Raw genomic sequence first — 12,749 nt, 5'->3', positions numbered from 1 at the left:
GTCAGCCTAAAAGCTCTGAGGAGCACAGTTGTCACAGTTTTAGGTGAATTTAACTACATCTTATCTTCATGGGTTAAGGAAGCTGGTAAGCTGCTATTTCTAGGGTGTCTCTTTATCCCTGTTTGTTTGTGGGTTTTGTTTTTTTTTTTAACTACAGATCTTCCTTAAAATAGACTAGAAAGATCCACAATTTCCGATAAGAGTTATTACAGCAGATCCCAGAAAAAAAAGAAGTCACTTCTATGTTTCCGAGATTCAAGATGGACATGAAAGTCTTGGGATTTGGAGAAGTTAAGCTTTTCTACTCAAAATTCTTGATTACAAACCCTTGAGATAACCGATTTCCCCTACACATGAACAAATGATCACAGGGAATTGAGAGCCAAATAGAAGTGCTCCCACACTGTGTTAAAATTCCCTGCATTGTCTGGAGGAAAGAATCAGGGCCACAGAGGAAGCAGCTGATCTTATGTCCCAGGGAAGTTGTTCTGTTTCCCAGTTTCTAGATCAAGACTTGCACTTCCACAGGCTTGGAAAAGAGAGCTGAACTTTCCTCCTGGGTTATTTCAGATGTCTATCATTTTATCTCCTAATTTTCTTTTTGTTGCTATGATAAAATACTTCAATCAAAAGCAACTCAGAGAGGAAACATGTGTATTGGACTGACACTTCCAGGTCATAATCCATTATTGAGAGACGCTAAGGCAGAAACTCAAGGCAGGAATTTGAAACAGTGACCTTGGGGGTCACTGCTTATTGACTTCCTCTTAGACTCACAGTCAGTGGCCATTTTTAAGTAGTGTAGGGTCACCTCCTTAGGGATAGCACTGACCCCATTGGGGTAGGCCATCTTATATCACTTTAAAGTAAAAAGAATGACCCCAGACCTGTCCACAGTCCAAACTGTTGGAGGCAGTACTTCAACTGAGGTTCCGTCCTCCAAAAGTGTGAAGTTGACAACCAAGATTCCCTATCACAGATATAATGAAGGGAAGGATTCCTTGTATCTCTGAGTTCTCAGTAACTATAGGAAGTGGTTTGGAGCTTATTAGACAACATGAGTGAAGTAGAGTTATTCTGAGAAAATAAACAATACAGGTACACACAAACACATTTATTAATGAATGTTGTGTGGTTATGGGTAATAATTCCTAAGGTCTGTTGTCAGCAAGCTAGAGACCCAAGAGAGAAAATGGCCTAAGACCTAAGGGAACCAATAGGATTAAATTTAGTTGAACTTCATGAGCCAAGCAACCAGTGGCTATGATGTTGAAAACAGAAGAAAATGTATAACTTAGTCCCAGTGAACAGTAGATGTGTCTTCTCCTGCTTTTTTGTTCTATGTAGACCTTGAAATTAGATAATATTTGCTCACAATGGTGAAAGAGAAATTTTATTACTCAGTCTACCAAAGGAATTAAAAAAATCTCTTCCACAGACATCTTCAGAGAAGCACCAAAAAAAGAAAAAAGGAAAAAAGAAAAAAGAAAGAACAGGAAAAAAAAAACATGTTGTGGAATAATCTTTTTTTGTACACTGTGAAGATGTGTTTTTGCCAAAGAGCCTTCTGATTGGTTTAATAAAAGAGCTGACTGACCAGTAGCTAGACAGGAGTTATAGAAGGGACAGCCAAACATAGGAGACAACACTGGGAAGAAGAGGGTGGAGTCTCAAGCAGATGCCAAGAGAGGCAAGATAAACATGCCTTGCTGTGTGGAAAGAAGGTACTGCCATGTGGCAGAGGATCAATAAGAAATATGAGTTAGTTCAAAATGTAAGAGTTAGCTAGTAACAAACCTGAGCTACTGGCCAAGCATTTATAATTAATATTAACTTTCTGTGCATTTATTGAAGAACTGGCAGTCCCAATGAAAAATTCTGCCTACAGAACCAATATCTTACCAACCATCTAGGACGTGCTGACTTACATGTGTGTATCACAAATAAGGAAGATAGAAATGAAGAAGTCTCACTTTTTGGCTTGGTCAATAAGTTTATAGTCTTTATGGAAAAATCTTCATAAAAATTGCTTTAACTTTCAGCAGCCTGTTCCTGAGCTCTGAGGCAGCTTGCCTTATTTTGAACATCCTGATCTTTCTTTTTCTGGGCAAGGGACATTTTGGGATGGCTCTACCTCTTCTTTGCTTCTCTCTTGGTCTTCTTTTAATGGTCTGGATTCCCTTAGATGGCAACATGAGATTTCTTATGCATCCCTTCCATGTCTAGAGTTATGATATTCTTTATGAACTGATAATACTGTTTCTTATAAGCATCTTGGTCTTCCTCCATTGGGTAACACATGCAGTCTGCAACACTCTAACACACAGTGTTCTTCTGCACTGAATTTGCTTCCAGAATCATAACCACAGAATTGTTTGGTACAATTGTTTGGTACAACCTCCATCCACAGCTCCCTTCAGGGCCCCAAAACCTTTATTGCCAGTTGTAGTTCTGACAAGACTTGCATCCAAATAGCAAGTGAAGATACCAGGCTGACCATCAATGCTTTCCACACTGTATTCATCTCCAGTCAACTTCACTTGAACTTCATAGATCTTGCCCATGCTAAACCTACTGAGAAGCCTGTGGGCTAGCAGCAAGCCAGTACAATAAGCTGCAGCATAATTTGTCAGGCCAACTTTCGTACCATAATTTTGTAGTTCATGTGCATATGCTGACAGACTATCATAACCCCTTTTGTATGGGCATATGCAGTCTGAAAGATGATATCCTTTTCAGTTACATGAACTATCATCCTGTATTTGAATATGCTATACTTACTTTTTTTTTGTCCTGGATCACCAATCATTTTGGAGCATAGTAGTTGGTTTTACTGCCTCATCACCTTCTTAATCTTACTTGATATCTCTTAAGGTAGACTTTATCCTTGACAACATTCATAAACACTGTCCTGTGAGAAAGAAACCTGCAATTGAAGCTCCACACAGACCTGCAGGCCTGGTAGTGCTAGGAGGGTGAAAGCTTACAGTCTATTTTTAGAACGATGAGCAACAGTTTGCATATACTATGAGGGGAGATGATTCCATTCCATCTCCAGCAAAGCTCAGCTTCTGACTGCTTCCCCACAGTAAACAAAACAAGATCCAGCTCACTAAGAGATCACCAAATTCTCTTAGATTACACAGTTTTCTGTGTCAAAGGGAACTTACAGATTAGATTCAGTTTTTCTTCAGAAAATGATACTATGTGCAACCTTGGTTTCTGATGCATGCACTGATAAATGCTGCAGAGACACTGACTGGATAGCAAGACTAGCCCCAGATCTGTCACGCAGATTTCCTATACTGTGTTCACAGGCTGAGCCAACTGATGATGTGATGAGGAGCATGAACATAGGTGACACATCTTTGCATATCCAGCAGTTCGGCACAAGTTCATTGGAACTCTATATTTTCCTACTTTAGAGACAATGTAGAAGAACAAAATGTCCAGGCTGTTCATGTAGATCTCATTCCATTTCTCTGTCATTGGGCGATCCCCGTGTCTTTCTTGGGGTCCTGTTTTCCAGGTAGCCTCCCAGGTAGCAGACAAGTAAGCCTTGTTCCACATCTAGTATCCTGCCATGAGTGAGTACATACCATGTTTGTCTTTCTGAGTCTGGGTTACCTCACTCAGGATGATTTTTTTCTAGATCCATCCATTTGTCTGCAAACCTCATGATGTCATTGTTTTTCTCTGCTGAGTAGTATTCCATTGTGTATATGTACCACATTTTGTTTATCCATTCTTCAGTTGAAGGGCATCTAGGTTGTTTCCATGTTCTGGCTATTACAAACAATGCTGATATGAACATAGCTGAACAAGTGTGAGTGGGGGTAGTGAAAGGCGAGGGTCGAGGGAAAGAGAGCTTGGGGGAGCGGGAGATCCCAGCTGGATCAACAACAGAGAGGGAGAACAAGGAATAGGAGACCATGGTAAATGAAGATCACATGAGAATAGGAAGAAGCAAAGTGCTAGAGAGGCCCACAGAAATCCACAAAGATACCCACACAACAGACAGCTGGCAATGGTCGAGAGACAGCCCGAACTGACCTACTCTGGTGATGGGATGGCCAAACACCCTAATTGTCGTGCTAGAAACCTCATCTAACTACTGAGGGATCTGGATGCAGAGATCCATGACTAGGCCCTGGGTGGATCTCTGCGAGTCCAATTAGCGAGAATGAGGAGGGTTTATATGAGCAAGAACTGTTGAGACCAAGGTTGGATAAAGCACAGGGACAAATAACCAAATGAATGGAAACACATGAACTATGAACCAATGGCTGAGGGGTCCCCACTGGATCAGGCCCTCTGAATGGGTGAGACAGTTGATTGGCTTGATCTGTTTGGGAGGCATCCAGGCAGTGGGACCAGGTCCTGTGCTCATTGCATGAGTTGGCTGTTTGAAACCTGGGGCCTATGCAGGATTGCTTGGCTCGGCCTGGGAGGAGGGGACTGGACCTACCTGGACTGAGTCTACCAGGTTGACCTCAGTCTGTGGGGAAGGCTTTGCCCTGGAGGAGATGGGAATGGGGGGGGGGGCTGGGGGAAAGGTGAGGGAGACGGGAGGGGGGAGAACAAGGGAATCCGTGGCTGATATGTAGAACTGAATTGTATTGCAAAATAAAAAAAATAAATAAATAAAAATAAAATATTTATATATAAAAACAAAACAAAACAAAAAAAAGAACAAAATGTCAATGATGCTGTCACAAAAATAGTATTCAGAGTTCTTCACTTAAAAACATAATGTAAGACAATGTTGAATGTTTATTAGGATCCAGTGACAAAGTATTTACCTCAATATTGATCAATACAAGTATTGTGAGTGAAAAGAGGATCTATTGGGGAAGAAGTAATGTTTATTTCATATTAAGATAGCTGAAACGGTGACGTTAGACCACATTTCATCCAGCATCTTTAGAGAATCATTTTTTTTTTTTACTGAAAGTATTGCCTATTCTCCTGACAGACAGACCAAAATAGCATGTTATCATCTTGTGTCAATAAATGAGGATTGTAATAATAGTATACTGAGCTCTTTTCAAAGGGGTATTTGGGACTAATTGCAAATTTGGTTCCTTGGACTTGCTACTTTTCTTTAAGCCAATGATCTGGGATTTTTGTTTTGTGTTTTCCTGAATTTGACTTTTTGGAGCTGTAAAATAGGATTTATTTTGTGATACAAAAAAAAAAAAAAGTCCAGGGATGAGAAAAAGGAATTTAAAAGTGACAATTTTCACAGTGAGTCAAAGATAAGGAGATTCAGAAGATGACTGTGAACTTGTACTTGCTTGCTATAATCTTGGAAAACTCACTTTAAAGGCCCAAACTTCATAAGGTATAAAACAAGGCAGGCAATACTCCATGGAGACTTTGTCCGTGTGCACTCTGAGCAACATGACTTGTCATCCTGCTTTACAAGCAAGTCTCTTCATGTTCTGAGCTAAGCTTGGCAATTCCTGTTGACTAAGTTGTTTCATACCCTAAAAGTCGTATGTTGACATTTTGACCTCATGCAATTCAGGATGTAACTAAATGTGGCCACCGGGTGTTTAAGGAGGTGATAATATTACCATGACATCATTATAACACTTTCTGATCCAATCTTATTGATGTTTTCATAACAAAAATAAATTTGGACATGGGATGACAAAGAAAAAACGGTCTGAAGATGATCCTCTACAAGTCAAGTTCAAGAAAACAGAGTTCTGAGACTAAATCAACCCGGATTCAGTCATCTAATCTCTGGAACTGTGGAGAAATAAGTTCATGTTAGGTAAGCCTGCAGTCAGAGGTGTTTTGTTCTGATGGTGCTAGCAAGTGAATGTAGCACCTGTGTATCAGGGTGATACCCACAGAATCAGGCATGGGGTTGGGGCATAGAGTTCCAGGAAGGTAAGATTAACTGGGGGGAATGCGAACCTTTCTCCATGGCACCCTGGTAGTCTGACTCTGATTCTTCTTAAACTCCATGTAAAAATGCACTTAGGTTAGCTCTACTCCTGGGTCATTGAGCCAAGTACATCTGTGCATGCGTCAGGAACCATAATGTGTCTATACACAAGCCTCATCAGGGGCAGCTGTCTGTGTCCTAGTGCTCTGTCTCATCTTCTGTTGGCATATCCATCTCAGATGATTAGTTTCAACTGTAGTTTGACTTTCCCCTTCTGGGTCTGATCTTCATGGCTTGCTGTCAAGGAATCCTGATTTCCTCTTAGGGCCTGGACCATAGGCAGGAGGGCCTGAGTGCTAAGCAGGTTCTTCTGTACTTGTCTGAGATATTCACAGTGACTTGGATATCAGGACCCTCTGTGTATGTGACAATGTGTGTGAGTTTGCAGTTTCTTACAAATATTGGAAAGGATGGGCAGTATTTTAAAATAGGCATGGAGCAAAAAGCTGTGGTGTAAAAATAATAGTCATTCTAAATAAAAATAGAAGAAAATCACATTTTGTGCTCACAGCAATTTGGAAATTCATTTTTTGTGTCTTCTCTACATAAATACTTGAAAATTGTAATCATGCAGTAGAAAAGATGTTGTACTCTGCTTTTCTTATATTGCAGTGAAGATATTGTTCCTCACTGCTGTGTAATCTTAATTGTTATTTTCAGTCCCTGCATAACTATCTTAGTCCATTCTTCTCTGCTGTGACAGACACTCACAAACTGAGTCATTCATGATGAACAGAAGGTGCTTTTGTTTGTTTTTCTAATGGTAGAGGCTGGGAAGCCCAATGCAAAGTGAAGGGTCTCCTACCTGGTGGGAACTTTCTCACTTGTCATTTCAACTCAGACCAAAATCATGAAGCAAGGAAGGAAGAATGCAGCAGGTTGGGGAGAGGGAACTGAAGACAGAGACAGACACAGAGAGATGAGAGACAGAGACAGAGAACAAACCAATCACTTTTATCACTGCCTTAGTCCATTGATAGCTAACCCCCTTACTCAGTTCTGTAGTAAAAGCATTGATCAGCTTGAGACAGAACCCTCATGATCTAATCAGTTTCTAATGATCCCATTCAACAAGGATGCACTGCAGATAACACTTTAATGTATTAACTATAGAAAATACCCAAACACAGCCATAACAAGACATTTAATGGATACTTTAAGTGTCTCTGGTTGTTTTAAAATTCTTCATTCTTCTGAATAATGCTGAAGTGAACATATTTCTTTCTTCTTCATTTTTTAAATGCTGTTTTCCTAAGGAAATTTCCCAAGAGGAAAAAGAACTCATCATTTTTGTGATTTTTAAAATGCATTGGATTTTTCAAAAGTGGTAACAACAGGGGTCACCTGTATAGTGCAGGGCACATTTGTTTCCATTCAACTGCATCATAAATTGGTGTCATCATTATTTGGTATTTTTTTTTTTATTAAAAGTAGAATGTGACCTTCATTTTGTTTCAGGAGTAATTCCCTGATCAAAATGTTCAGTTATCAGACTTACTCAAGTCTGTGAATTTATCTTCATATTAACTTCAGATTAGGTAGTGGCAGGGAGGAATGAATATTCATAGCTCATTGTCTGCTAGGCAATTTACTGGGGGTTTAACTCTGCTACATTTTAATCCTCACAGTAACATCTCATCTGAGACTCTTCTTGCTTATGGAATGTGACTGGTTTCACTGGTCTAGCAGGCACAAGAGACAAATTACAACTCAGAACTCTCTCTAGTGACAAATTCACTGGTACTGTTGGCTTGATTTCTAGATCACAGGCATTGGTTCTGATATGCAAAGGGGACCAGCAACTAGATAGTTGGGGTTCTCTAGAAGGATAGACCAATACAAAGTATATACATTACAAGCGAGTATAGGTAGGTTTACAAGATAAGGGCTGGGTAGTCCAAGGCTGTCTACATACAGGAAAAGCTGAGATGATGATAACTGTTCAGTCCATAAGACTGGATGCATAGGCAGTCTCATTCAGATACGGAAGGCCTGGAGGATTCCTGCCTAGAAAGCCCCTGGTCCTTAGCCTACTTTAGAAGACTGAAAAACCTGGGTTTTAATGACAGTGAACGAGCAGCAGCAGACCCCAGAAACATAGAAGATGAACTCACCAGCAAGATGTGATTGGGATGTGAGGAATCTCATTGCTGTGGCTTCGTGGATGATTGTTCCAAGTATCTAATTAAAATGAAAGGTTCTTATAGAGGCTTTTGGCTGCTTAACAAACAAACACCTCTGTAGTGTGGTACCTGAAGGCTCTGGAATTCCAGGTAACTGAAACATCTTTGCTTTTTCAACTCTTACCTGGAGATCACTACCTGAACTCTGCAAAACCTTCACAAACCTGTAATTTATCAGATTTCTTTGATACATTCACGTCTCAGTTCTTACGTATGTTAATATTGTATTTCTCTCCTGCTGCCACAGTCAGAATGTCTGCTCTCATGACAAGGCACAGCTCTGAAAACCTCCTCCCTTTTTAGCCCCCGGGTAATTGTTATATTCACACTTTGGATGAAGAGCCTGAGATAAGGGTTTAATTTGGATTAATAGGATAATTACTATGTGACAAATGAATGCCAAATACTGTGAAGACTCACTTTGTGAGGGAGTTCTTGGTTTGACAAAGGTTGACTTTCAGGTGTGTTGCCTGAATTCTGAACCTCCGAAATATTTCCCAGGTTTCTGATGAAATTTTGGTTCAAGCACACAGTGCACCCTTGCTGTTTTTCTGGGTATTTTTAAGAACCAAGCTTCACTTTTTTTCCATAGGTTCACTTTTTATCATTTCTCAGGCTTTGGAGAGGTATCTGTGTTGACCTTGTGTGTACCCTCAAGTGCAGCCTTCAGAAAATGAGAGAGACTTTCAAATCTACCAGAAGATGAGCACACCCTGCCTCTGACAAGCAGTCTGTGTTCACCAGGGCATCCACCATGCACTGCTGCTGTGATTGTTTCTCTTTTTCATCCTTGTAAACTGTGAGCTCTTTCAACTGCCAGGGCATCACGTTAATGCTCTGAATGACAATAAGGGCAAAACATGCAGAACATGGTAAAGCCTTTGAGCTACCTCACTGCAGTAGGTATGATGCTAATATCTAGTAGACATGCTTCAGAGGAAGAAAAAGACAACTCACTATGGCAAAAAATCTACCAAAGATTCTTGAAATAGTGAGTGTCAGAAGTTGAATTTGAGCTGGAAGTGGCCTTACTCTTAAGTCTGTTGTATTATGTATACTTACGTCTTCACCACCTGACCCATATGCAATACATATACTTAGAAAATGGTAAGATTCATCAACAGTTGATCTCTGCTAAGTATCATGCTTGGTTCAACACAGACTTTGCTAAGATATTTCTTAAAAATCCTGTGTGTGTGTGTGTGTGTGTGTGTGTGTGTGTGTGTGTGTGTGTGTGTGTTTGTGTGTATGTGTGTCTTCCTATGTGTGAATAGAGAGATAAACATGTCATATGGCTTATGTGGAAGTCAGTGGACAACCTCAGGTATCCATTCTTAATCGCTCCTTGTTTGTGACAGGGCCTTTCAATGTTTACTACTGTGTACACCACACTAACTGGCCTGTGAACTTCTGAGGGTTCTCCTGTCTTCAGTCTCTGCCTCCCACATTGCCTGAGGAGTGTTGTAATCACAGATGTGAGCTACTGAACACAGCCATAGGAACGGTCTGAGAATTCAAACTCTAATCTGCATACTTGCAAATACTTTATTCATTGAGCCATCTCTCAGGCCATGGCTAATAACTTTGGTCATCATTATCTTCTAGAATCTAAGCACTATATGTCCATCTACATGGGTTTCGCCGTGAAGATAAGACAACAGTAGTGTCTGAGGACAGGGTAGGGAAGGCTGACTTTGCCTGCTATGGGACTAGATGGCATCCCAGGAAAGTGCAAACTGTTGCATATTTGAAATATTAACTGCCCTTCTTGTTCCGTTTCCCCCAAAATGTTTACCACATGCATTATATGAAAGTCCTATTTTCCATATACCTTCAATCTACCACCTGGAACTCCTGAGTACTCTGAAACACAATGAATTCTTCCCATATGCCTCTCAATAAATGTGCTTCCCATACAGAGTGTCCAATGATCCCCTGTCTATCAGACACACTTTTTCATTCTTCCATGGCCAATGTGAAGAGCCATAAGTGGGATAAGCCAGAGTGCTTCCTAGCCTCAGGTACACATTTCATTCCTTACTATCTTATGACTTTCTTCATTTGGCTTACTGCAACTGTGTGTTAGTTTGTCTATCTAAGAAAATGGAATAATACTAATGCTACATGTTTTATTGCTCTGGAGGGGAGATAAAAGAACTAATGTATACATTAAAACTAAAATGGTTCCTGGATCATAACGAGAGTGCTACCTTCCTGTGATACTTCAGCATGCTTCTCTTAATGTACATCGACTCCAGTTTCTTAGGTAAATTGGATTCTTACTGCACAGGCACTCCTCTCTCTTCAGCATCATCTTCTCTTTTCTGTTCTTTATACATTGCTAGGTTTCTTATTAGTTTGAAGCCACACAGAGATGTATATAGTGCTGTGTGTGACATATTATACACACAGTCATACACCCAGTGGAAAAGCCAGAACTTCATACAGTTTCTGTCAGTTTCATAGTATGTTTATTTTTTAACAGAATCCATTTAATAGAGAGGCTGATAAATATAATCAACTAAATATTAATAACATTTTTGCAAAAGAAAATAGATTTAAGGAAGCAAATTTGTTTGTAGGGGTGTGTGTGTGTATGTGTGTGTGTGTGTGTGTGTGTGTGTGTGTGTGTGTGTGTGTGTGTGGTGTGTTTGTGGTATGTCTGTGTCTGTATGTCTATGTTGCAAGGCTGATGTGTGCCCACACTGCAAATAAAAGTCAAATATGCCAAGTCCTCAGTGTATGACCTTGGGTGAGAAGGCTAGATGTCTTCCCACTTTGACTGTTGTATTTGAGCATTAGGGACAAGTTGGGCTGCTTTACAAGAGTGTCCGAGGCACTATTTTGTGGGAGTTAAAGGGCTAAAGTAGAATAATAAAAAGAAAGTTTGAAAAGTCAATTTGCATTCTTTTTACTCTTCTGAGTTTTAATTAGAAAGCTATTGGAACTGTACCTTTACTATAGCGTTCACATCCCTCTGAAAAAAGGACATCTGACTGTTTGAGTGAGTGTGTGTGTGTGTGTGTGTGTGTGTGTGTGTGTGTGTGCATGTTTCTCTATATTCCTTATTTGTATTATATGACTGCTTTTATCTATGTAGCAACTCTGTAATTTGAAGTATTATAGTCACTTGGCACTAGGGGTCCTTTGGATTACTTAAATACATAACACCAACATTGGTTGCAGATGAAGGCTCACGTTGATAATGTTTCAGATGAAGAGATTTCAAAAAAGATGAAGCATAGAGGCAAAAATTATCAGGTGCCTCTCATAGACTGGTTATTAATTTTAGAATGTCTAGATCATTACCATAACATGAAATAATTAAATTGGTAGAAGACAGGAGCACATAATACAGTATTAAATGTGAGTTCTTGTATGAGTCTTTGTAAAAAGGAAAAATACCTCCTACTGAAAAAGAAAAGACCATGGGTTGATATCCTGATGCTAAAGATTTTCTAAAATCTTAATATCTAATCCAGTCCGTGATTTCTCAATATTGTTCAAGGAGCTGTGCCTATAAGGATGGCAATAAAATGAAATCATATGGAAGACTCCTTTGTCATTTTAAGCGCCAACTTACTCTCAGACTCTAGTTCAGGTGATGTTCTGTCACCTGAGTCTAGGATCAGAGTACATGGCTTAATCTTAAATCAATCAATTGTAATATATCCGTGTGCTGAAATAAAATTGTGACTCAAATACAATTAACTTTTCCTGAGGACTTATAAAAGTGATGATAAATATTGCTATCTGACTTGAATGTCTATTTCAACTCTTAATATTGAAATAGCTGTTACTTCTAACTTCAGAAGAATTTGTTTGAAAAATTATACCCATCTAGAGGACACAAATCTAATGGAAAGATTGAGAAAGCATTGCCTCAATTTGTAAAGTACAGCATTCTTTCATAAGAAGAGAGGGCAACTGAGAAAAATTGTATAATCCAGTGCACTGATATTATACAAAGGACGGACATGTCTCCCAAGTACAGCCAATGAAAAGCAATGCCATTCATGCTGGATGTTCTTGATATTTACTGCTGGCTTAAGGAGTCTTCAAAGCTTCAGTATCCATGTTTCAAGCTGTAGGGATGAGACTAAACACAACAAACATGGCATTGATGTGACAGCTCTAATATTTCTTTCCTTATATGTCATTCTTCTGATCTTTCACCTGTAATGCATGCATCTTCAAAGAATGTGTAGAAGGAATGGAAATCTAGAACATGACCTCAGCACCAGATACCTTCAGATTATAGCTTTCCAGTGCCACTTTGAAGAAATACACACACATACACACACACACACACACACACACACACACACACACACACACACACATACACACACACACACACACACACACACACACACACACACTTGTACACAAACACATACTGCATACACATGCATATATTATTGTTCAGTTTGGGTATTTGGTATTTAATTTGTAAAATGTATTAATAAACATAATTACTTGTAGAATGGCCATATAACACATATACTTGTCATTGTCACTTGCAATCTATCATCTATTTGTCTACCTTTCTACTATCTATACATCTATCAATTAGCTATCACCTATCTTTCTCTCCTTGATCTATT

At 39.5% G+C, this 12,749-nt stretch overlaps 1 pseudogene; it reads right to left on the bottom strand.

Moving 5' to 3' along the window:
- Positions 1-2,031: 2,031 nt before the first annotated feature.
- LOC128094860 (60S ribosomal protein L5-like) lies at positions 2,032-2,898 on the bottom strand (annotated as a pseudogene).
- Positions 2,899-12,749: the final 9,851 nt, after the last annotated feature.

The sequence above is a fragment of the Peromyscus californicus genome, unplaced genomic scaffold, assembly GCF_007827085.1.
Source record: "Peromyscus californicus insignis strain IS unplaced genomic scaffold, ASM782708v3 Scaffold_4__1_contigs__length_199733344, whole genome shotgun sequence".
Lineage (NCBI taxonomy): Eukaryota > Metazoa > Chordata > Mammalia > Rodentia > Cricetidae > Peromyscus > Peromyscus californicus.
This window is presented reverse-complemented; position numbering and strand designations above follow the sequence as displayed.